Source organism: Gastrolobium bilobum, unplaced genomic scaffold (assembly GCF_033153095.1).
Source record: "Gastrolobium bilobum isolate Gb01-03AN ecotype WA unplaced genomic scaffold, APGP_CSIRO_Gbil_v1 utg15030, whole genome shotgun sequence".
NCBI lineage: Eukaryota > Viridiplantae > Streptophyta > Magnoliopsida > Fabales > Fabaceae > Gastrolobium > Gastrolobium bilobum.
In genome coordinates, this window is record NW_026897079.1 from 239,279 (window position 1) to 249,355 (window position 10,077).

The following is a 10,077-nucleotide window of genomic DNA, read 5'->3' on the forward strand; positions in this document are numbered from 1 at the left end:
CCTTAATTAGAGGTCTCAAAGTTTGAGACTTGGGAATAAAAAAAAAATGATATTGGAAGAGTAGTTGCTTATATGGTCATATTGTACGTAGATATTACATATATAATATGAGGAAAATATTTATCCTCTTATAAATAAAGTTGTCAATGTAATTCCAAAATAATATCATTTCACGGTGTGGGAAAAAAATACAGTGTGTTTTAAAATTTTCGCTTTCCTCTTATAATATTTTTTTTTTTCAAAATGCCATGTATTTTTTTTTTCAACTACGAATCGATATTTTTTTTTATATCCAAAAAACAAAAATCTCTTGTGAGTTCATTGAGTTACCTCTCTGCATTTATTTATATTTTATTAAAGCTGTCTAATATTACGGTAATTCTTAGTATGAAAAAGAAAACTTTTTTATTACAGTAATTTTGTAGAGGCTTTTCTCTATAACTATGTTCCATATTTATTCCCCCCTTACTCGTTTCTTGTATATAAGGTGTCATTTGTTGGATTTATTTTTCTGCCATGTAAATTAGCTGCAATTGGCTATTGAGTTGACCTTTAAGAATGGTAATCAAAATTCAAATCCAATATATCACATTCAGACTATATATATAGCAATCTCACAAGAAGTTATCACATTCACACCATCTCGCAACCTCTCCTTCCTCAACCAAATGAAGCATTTTTCTTTTCACCTTTTTCTTCTCTTTACTTTGAACTCAAACTGCCCAAACAGTTAGGAAACGAGACTGACCATTTGGTATTGCTCAAATTTAAGGAATCAATTTCCGATGACCCAAATGGAATCTTGGTCTCTTGGAAAGTTCTACCCACTTTTGCAACTGGCATGGACTCACATGCAGCCTCAGCCATCAAAGAGTTACCGAGTTGCACTTACAAGGTTATCAACTGCGTGGTTCTATATCTCCACAATTGGCAATCTCTCTTTTCTGGTATATCTCAACCTTGAAAACAACAATTTCTATGGAAAAATACCACAAGAATTGGGTTGATTGTTACAACTGCAGATACTTTCCCTCATAACTAACTCATTGACCGCGGGGAAATTCCTACAACTTGACAAGTTGCTCTAGTCTCAAAGAGTTACACTTAAATGGGAACAATTTGATTGGCAAAATACTAATTCAAATTGATTCTCTCCATAAGCTTGAGCTATTATCTGTTGGGGGAAGTAATTTAACTGGAGGAATTCCACCATTCATAGGGAATCTTTCATCACTAACCCATTTCTCGGTGCCTCTTAATAACTTAGAGGAACATATTCCACAAGAAATATGCCACCTGAAGAACTTGACACTTGTAGTGCATATCAACAAATTGTGGTACATTTCCTTCTTGTCTTTAGAATATGTCATATCTTACTGTAATCTCAGCTGCAGTAAATCAATTTAATGGTTCTTTGCCACCCAACATGTTCAGCACCCTTCCCAATCTCTTTTATTTTGGCATTTTTCAAAATCAATTTTCGGGTCAATCCCAACTTCAATCACAAATGCATCTGTCTTCAAATGTTTGATATTGGTCATAACCATTTCGTAGGACAAGTTCCAAGTCTAGGAAAACTACAAGATCTTTTGGTCCTATCTATAGGTTTGAACAATCTAGGTAACAATTCAATTAAGGATTTGGAGTTTTTAAAATCACTGAGCAACTGTACTAATTAAGTTGCAAGAGTTATCTTTATCTTACAAATATTTTGGAGGTTGTTTGACAAATTTCTTGGGTAATTTATCCACCCAACTCAATCTATTATATCTTGGGGCCAATCAAATAACAGGAAAAATTATTGCAGAATCAGGAAATCTAATTAGCTGAATTCTCTTGGTCATGGAACTTAACCATTTTGAAGGTATTATTCCATATGCTTTTGGAAAGTTTCAAAAGATGCAATTTTTAGATTTGAGTGGAAACAAGTTATCAGGAAATATACCATCCTTCTTAGGCAACCTGATCAATCAGTTATTTCATTTGGGTGTGGCACAAAATTTGTTAGAAGGAACTATTCCTTTTAAGTATAGGAAATTGTCAAAAGTCGCAATACTTAGACCTTTCTCAAAACAACCTCAAAGGAAATATACCCTTAATTAGGTGTTTTTAGTCTTTTATCCTTAACAAATTTACTAGACTTGTCTCAAAATTCATTTAGTGGCAGTCTACCTAATGAAGTGGGTGTTTTGAAAAATATCGAAATGATGAATGTCTTTGAGAATTATTTATTGGAGAATGCACAAGCTTGGAGTACCTTTATTTGCAAGGCAATGCCTTCCATGGAATCACACCCACCACTTTGGCTTCATTAAAAGGTCTTCAACGATTAGACCTATCACAAAACCGCTTGTTTGGATCAATTCCTGAAGTTCTATGAAATATTTTTGTTTTAGAATATTTGAATGTATCTTTTAACATGTTGAACAGCAAGGTGCCACCTGAAGGTGTCTTTCAAAATGCAAGTGAATTAGCAGTGACCGGAAACAATAAGCTTTGTGGAGGTATTCTAGAGCTGCATTTACCACCATGTCCGGTCAAAAGTGAGAAACATACAAAACACCATGATTTCTGGTTGATAGCAATAATAGTTAGTGTGGTTACTTTTCTTCTTATACTGTTATTTATTATAACTATCTACTGGATGGAGAATAGTAAAATGAAATCATCTTTTGATTCACCAACAATTGACCAACTAGCTAAGGTTTCATACTAGAAACTTACACCGTGGAAGCAACGGGTTATCAACAAGAAACTTAATAGGATGTGGAAGTTTTGACTTTGTGTACAAAGGAACTATTGAGCCAGAAGATAGAGTTGTTGCCATAAAAGTTCTAAACCTTCAAAAGAAGGGAGCTCACAAGAGTTGCATTGTTGAATGTAATGTACTCAAAAATATTAGGCATCAAAATCTGGTTAAGATTTTAACATGTTGTTCCAGCACAGACTACAAAGGTCAAGAATTTAAAGCTCTAGTTTTTGAGTACGTGAAAAATGGAAGCTTAGACAGTTGGTTGCATCCTGCAACAGAAATTGCAGATCAGCCTAGATCACTTAACCTTGAACAAATGTTAAACATTATTATTGATGTTGATTCAGCAATCATTATCTTCACCATAAATGTGAGCAAGATGTCATTCACTGTGATTTAAAGCCTAGCAATATTCTTCTTGATGATTACATGGTAGCTCCTGTGAGTGATTTTGGCTTAGCAAAACTGCTTTCAAGTATTGGAGTCTCTCTAATGCCAAGCAGCACAATTGGAATAAAAGGGACCGTTGGTTATGCTCTTCCAGGTATAACATTCTAATGTTTGATTAAGTTATGAAATCTTTTAGCTTCTAGTTATAATTCTTCTTTCAAGACTTTCTATTACCTTTTATGTTGGAAGATAACTTTAATAACATTAATTGATTTGCATTACATTTCAGAGTATGGAATGGGTTCTGAGGTGTCAATTGAAAGTGACATATATAGCTTTGGGATTCTAGTTTTAGAGATGTTAACAGGAAGGAAGCCTACAGATGAAATGTTTAAAGATGATAATAATCTCCATAACTATGTTCAAACTTCAATTTCAAATCACCTTTTGCAGATTGTGGACCTAATTATTCTCTACAGTGAGTTTGAGGAGGCGGCTAACAATGAAAACTTTGACCTTACACATCCTAATGTAGAAAAATGTTTACTTTAACTTTTTAGGATTGCACTTGCTTGTTGAGCGGAATCACAAAAAAAAAGAATGAGTATGATTGATGCTTACTAGGGAGCTTAATCTAATTAAAAATTTCTTTCCTTACTAGACTTAGTGAAGGAAAACTGCATCACAACCATAGGACAGTGTAAAGGCACACCCATTCTGTTGTTATCAATTAATACTAGCAGATGTTTTGTTTCCAACCTCTTCATGCCGGAGGGTTTTTTTTTTTTTTTTGGTGTGTAAAAAAAAGTTGTGATGAATTGTTTATTCTAGAGTCTTAATATTTTAATGTTTTATGTGTTGATGCAGTAACTAAAGAATGATCCATCAAAATCATCCATATCTCATGAAGTTGATAAATATTTATGGTAGGAGGTGACACAGTGAGGAACCTCGTCTTTCATTAAAGATAGTCTTGTGTCCCAACCATTGTGAACCTAATTAATTGGAACAAATACATTTTCAAGCACATTACCGTATTGGGGCTCAAAGCCCATCATGTGATTTCCAATAAACCATTTTATCATAATGTATTAAAATGGATTTGTAACAATCAATTACCAATAATCAAGTGAAAAAGGAAACTCAGCAAATTGTATTGATACTCTAGATTAGAATAAACTCTACAGGAATCACATGCATGTCTGGAAATGAAATTACAGAGAGTGAAAGAACTAAAAACAAAATAACATAGCAAAGAGGATAGTTTCAGAAGAATTAGAGAGCTTCTAATCTCAATCAAACACCCAAGTTCCCAATTGAACGTATAACGGATAATGGATAATGAAACCACCAATAACATCGTAAAACCGATGAACTGCTCAAATGTTCGGTGGAATAACAATCAGTCAAAACTCGATTAAAAAAGTGACGACAAATTAGTTCATGTCGTTTTAAGGGATTAAACCACGTTGTTTTAAATATCATGTTACGTTTTTGAATTATTTTAAAATGTAATTCTAAAAGTTACGAACTTATATATAATATTTTTATTATTGAAATTAATTATTTGTTAATGTATTAATTTAATGTTAAAGAAATATAAAATCATTAATGTGACATTTACTTTAAGTTTTTGGATTAAAATGATTTTTAGTATTTATTATTTAATATATTATATAGAAATATATATTTAATTATTACCGATTTGACTCTAATTAAATCATAATTGGACTGATAAATTGTGAATCAGTGTTTATCGGTTCAATGACCAATCTGATTTAAAAAACATTGATAATGACAAAAAAGAAAAGAATTTTATAAATGGCATAAACATAGGCTATTCTTATGCATTCTCTTTGTGCCGTCTTGCCATTAAAGAAAAAGCAATCGGCGCGGAATCACGTTATGTCATCAGATGCTATGTGCATGTGAAGCATTTGCCTTTTTCGAAAATATTCTTAAGAGATTTGATAAGACATTAGGTATTGAGGCATGTGAATTTTGACTTTATAATGTAACCAGGCTCAGTTGTGTATTACTTTTTCTAAATGGAAATTAGAAGAAGTTAGCTGATTCAAAGTTAGGAAGGTTGGTATGTCAATGTGCATATAATGAAAACCAAATTAATTGGGTAGGGAAAAAAAAAAATCTTGTAAGTGCTCAAAGCTTTTCCCATACTGATTGCAACAAAAGATGAAGATCCGACTTCAAAGTCATAAAAGGAACCAAAACGTCAAATAAGTGTTATTATTATTATTATCATTATTATTTTGAGTTAACTCAATCTTAATTTTTTTTAGTAACCGGCTTGAAGAGGAATCTTATTCTTTCCGCTTACTCAACTCTTTTGCTATTAAACCACGATTTGGTGTGATAAATGTTATTGACTATTAACCCTGGCATAATATATGTATAATGGAGTTTGATGTTCGCAAATTCAAACATAGTAATATTCGAGAATAAATTATGGAGAAGGTCTCTTAGAGATGGTAAAGAAAATGTTTTCATTTGATGACATATAAGAAGCCATAAAGGACTGTTCCATCTTTTATTTCCCTGCATTGAAACACTAAAAACCAAAAAGTGGCACCATAGCGCCCCCATGTTCTTCTATCTGGTGTTATCCCCAACATAAGGGTAAGAATAACAAAATGGGGACAAATGTTAGTGGTGGCTTGGGCCTTGTTTTGTGGGGCTGCCTTAAGCTTTTTGGTTCTTAGCAGAGTGAGAGTGTGGTGATAGGAATTGGAGCGGCAAAGGCAAACAACTTTGGTTCGAGTTTCAAAAGGGGACAAATTAGATACAGCCGCTCCAAATCCAATATTCTTAACAGCTGCACGCAATTGAATGAATGATTGGTCTTTCCTTGGTTTCTAATGGGTGGTCCTTATTGATAAATGCTGCCTTTCTAGTTACAAATTTTATCTGGTTATACTTATAACTTATTTTTGTTTATAATCTTTTACAATTATATCTTAACAGTTGATTTCTACTTATGAATGATTATCATTTATTGTGAATTAATAATTAATTAATGAGTTTGATTTGCGAAAATAATAACCGTTGATTGTTACGAGTCCCGCATTGGTTGTATAAGAAGCTAATGTGGAATTTTTAAGTCATTGGTCACTCTCACCCTTTGAGCTAGTTTTTGGGGTAGTGATCTCAAAGTTCGTAACAATTGGTGCTTTCATTGAGAGTTGGGTCATGGAAAAAACTACCTTTGAGCTAATTATTGACGAAAATCAACGATTAAGATATGATTATAAGTTGTAACTTCCTCTAAAAAATATATAAACTTAAAGCAAGTAATATTTTATTTATATTATCAATATGTACTTAACATTGCTCATCATAACTATTAGGAACTAAATTTCTCACTATTAATTGCATAGCATATACCACTGGCGGTTTGCGTGGATAAATGAGAATACGGACAAATTAACAGACAGGAACCCTTAGTATCGGCGCTTTTCTTGGCCCTGAAATGGGGGAATTAAGTGAAGGTAATCAAATAGGCATGCAGGCACATCTCTCTCTCTCTCTCTCATGCTCATGGCATGTAGGTTTTGACAATTATCTCTGCTCCCATGTGTTAAGTTTGAATTCTGAACTTTTTTTTAACTGTTCAGACTTCAGATTCGTTGGGAGAATTTTATTTTAGGGTTCGTTGCGGTAGAAAGCAAAACTTTATAGCATATACAAAAAAAGTGACTCGTTGAATTTCTTTTTAAAAAAACAATTATGAGGATACGACATCATATCCTAATAAATATGTATTTGCTACACAAAAATACTATTTTGCAACAACATGAGAAGTATAAATATCTTTATTTTATGTACGTAATTTTAGTGTTGTATTTCATAACGTACAGCTCTAGTTTCTTCCACGTGAATCAAGATTGTTTATTTAATTGATAAATAATCCTATAAGTCAATAACTTGTATCTGTCGTTAAGTCAAATTGTTTATAAAAGTAGGTAAGTACAGGCATATTTATTGGTTAAGACACTTAAATTAAATAAATGATAGATATGTCTTTACTTGTATATTTTTAAAAAAATTAATTTATTTACCAAAAAAAATAAATTAATTTTAAAAGAATTCAGTTCTAATTATGTAAACTTCTTAGAATATGAAGTTATAATTATTATTTGATGTGTTTTACAAAAGGAAAATATCATTTAATGTGAAAATAAAAAAATAGAATTATAATTACCTTATTTATTTATTTGGTAACTGACTCAGCTTATTAATATATTCAAACATGAAAACAAAAAAATAAATATAAAAACACGAACACAAAGGTGACAATGTGCTTGCTCGTATCTTCTTAAGAGAGGATAACATTTGTTCCTCTCTTTTTTTACCGTAATTGAATGCATAATAAACAAAATATCCACGACAAAACAAAATAATATCAGGTTAATTCAAATATCTTTGCAGACTGTGTAGTGGGAGGAAGTACAAATATGAATCATATGATTACGTACGTGAATAAATTACAATCAAGAATCTTTTACAAATACGTAAATTTCTTTCTATTTTCGTATTTACAGCTTGTCCTTTGTATGTTTCAAAAATGGAAGATGTTTGTAAGTTGTTGATTATTTAAATTTGTGATCAGAAAATTTTATAAATTTTGTTTTATGAATAGAATTTTATAATTTTTTTTTTGGTATAACCTGGAGGGTATCCTCATTCAACCTCCTCCGGTCACCTTGTCCTCGGAGTACGGCCCGATGTCTACCCCTCAATAGAACAGCGGGTGCATTAAGCTTCGCTACCGGATGAAAGATGAGACTAATCTTCCTTCGAGGACAGAGGTACATCCTCTTGCCCCCAACAAAATTTCAAGAATTTTATAATTTTTGTTTATGGGAAATGTAGCTCTCAATTTTATTTTTTTTGGAGCAATACATAGAAGATAGGATATGCAGTGAATTTTTCTTTTTTTTTTCAAAAACAAAAATGAGTGGGTCCCATTTTTTACGTGTATGCTATAAAAACTCCATTTGCAATGACCGCAGGAAAAAGAGATCCTTTTATTTGGATCTGGATCCTCTAATGTGAAAATTCACATGATTATGTAATGTGGGGAATCATAACCATACAAAGGTGGATCAATGGTAAAAAAGGAAGAGAGAGAAAAAAATGATAAAATAGGTAGTTACAAAATCATAACCGTTGATTTACCTTTGTATGATTGTGATATTTCTACATGACCATATCATGTTTTTTTCTGCACATTAGAGGATCCATTTCCCCTTTATTTATACATCTTTTCATTTTTATCCTTTGCAAATTTAACTCACCTCATTAATAACCTGAAATTACATTAAAAGATAAAAAGTATGATTTAAACACGTTTACGTATTTATTTATGGAGAATATATTTTTCATATGAGACAACTTGTTTCATATAACATAAAAAATAAGGACAAGATATTTTGACACCGGTGTCAAACTAAAATATTTGACATCAAATCTTAACTGTTAATTTCGTGAATCTAATAGTTATAATTTATTAGGTCATATTTATTAATTTTCAATAAATTATAAATATTGAATTGATGAAAATCAACGATTAAGATTTTATGTCAAATGATCTACTTGAAATTTCATCAATTACACGTCTATCAAAAAAATAATTTAGTTTAGCTAATTTTCTTACACTCGTAATTAAAGATCTTACATAAAAAGCATATGTATAACTGATATTACATGACCAATCATATATTGAATTTTCATTTTATTTGAGACAATTTTTGTAGGACGATATTTTTCAAAAAAATTCAATAAATTTAAATTTTATAAAGTAGAATAAACAGGCTTATATAAAAAAGGCTATATATACTCCTAAAAAATAGGGTTTTATTAGTCTCATTTAACATAAGATAGTTATTTTATGTTGTAGAGAGAAAATAAGTGGGTCCCACCATTATAAGAAAAAAGGAAAAAGAAAAGAAAAAACATCGGGTACAGAAATCGAAGTGAAAGAAAATGAGAGATGATATCTCATGTGAAAGGTGAATAATATTTCCTAAAAAAATAATACTATCCGAAAAAGTTGCATTTTTGACAAATGCATGCCAATCGAAATAATCATTTGAATTTTGGTGTAAAAAATTTATAGAAGGAGTTAACAATTTAGATAAAAAATCCAAATTGTTATGAAAATATATATCCCTTTATTTATTGGGAAAAATATTTATTCGACAATTTGAGATAAATTGATCTCCGGCCACCCCAAAACTACGCGTTTTATTTATTTATTTTCTTATATTAATTGATTCTCCTTTGAATGGTTATGATTCCTTTTTTCTCTCTCTTCCTTTATCACCATAGATCCATCTTTTTACGGTTATGATTAAGTAGTCAGAAATAAAATTATCTCCGGCAGCTCGAGAAACGATAAGCCCTTATTTATTAATGCAAAAGAAATTATATTATCATTTAAGGCAAAAAAAAAGTATGCAGCTGCGACAGAAATAGTTTGTCTGCTACAAATACATATTTATCAGGATGATGTCAGATCCTAATAATTTTTGTTTTCAAAAAAAGAGTGGGTCCCATCTATGATGCACGGACACTGACACGGGACACGACACGCCGACACGTTAATTCTAAAAAAAGGCATATTTCGACACATTGGGACACGTTTTGATATTAAATAATATTTTTAATATATATAATATAATTTATATTTAATAGATATAACAATACATAATAAGTTATATAACCAATCAAATATTCAAATTTCATAACAAAAATAAATTTCCGTATCTTGTTAATTTTTCATGTCAAATTTCATAACAGACAAAAATTAATTTATAAATGATTTTTTTATTTTTAGTTAATAAAATAAAATTAAGAGTAAAAAAAAAAGCGTGTCCGAGCGTATCCCAGAGTTTACCACGTGTCGAAAAAAGTTG

General features: G+C 30.9%; 1 pseudogene; it reads left to right on the top strand.

Annotated features, from left to right (window-relative positions):
- Positions 1-664: 664 nt before the first annotated feature.
- LOC133303918 (probable LRR receptor-like serine/threonine-protein kinase At3g47570) lies at positions 665-3,912 on the top strand (annotated as a pseudogene).
- The last annotated feature ends 6,165 nt before the right edge of the window (positions 3,913-10,077 follow it).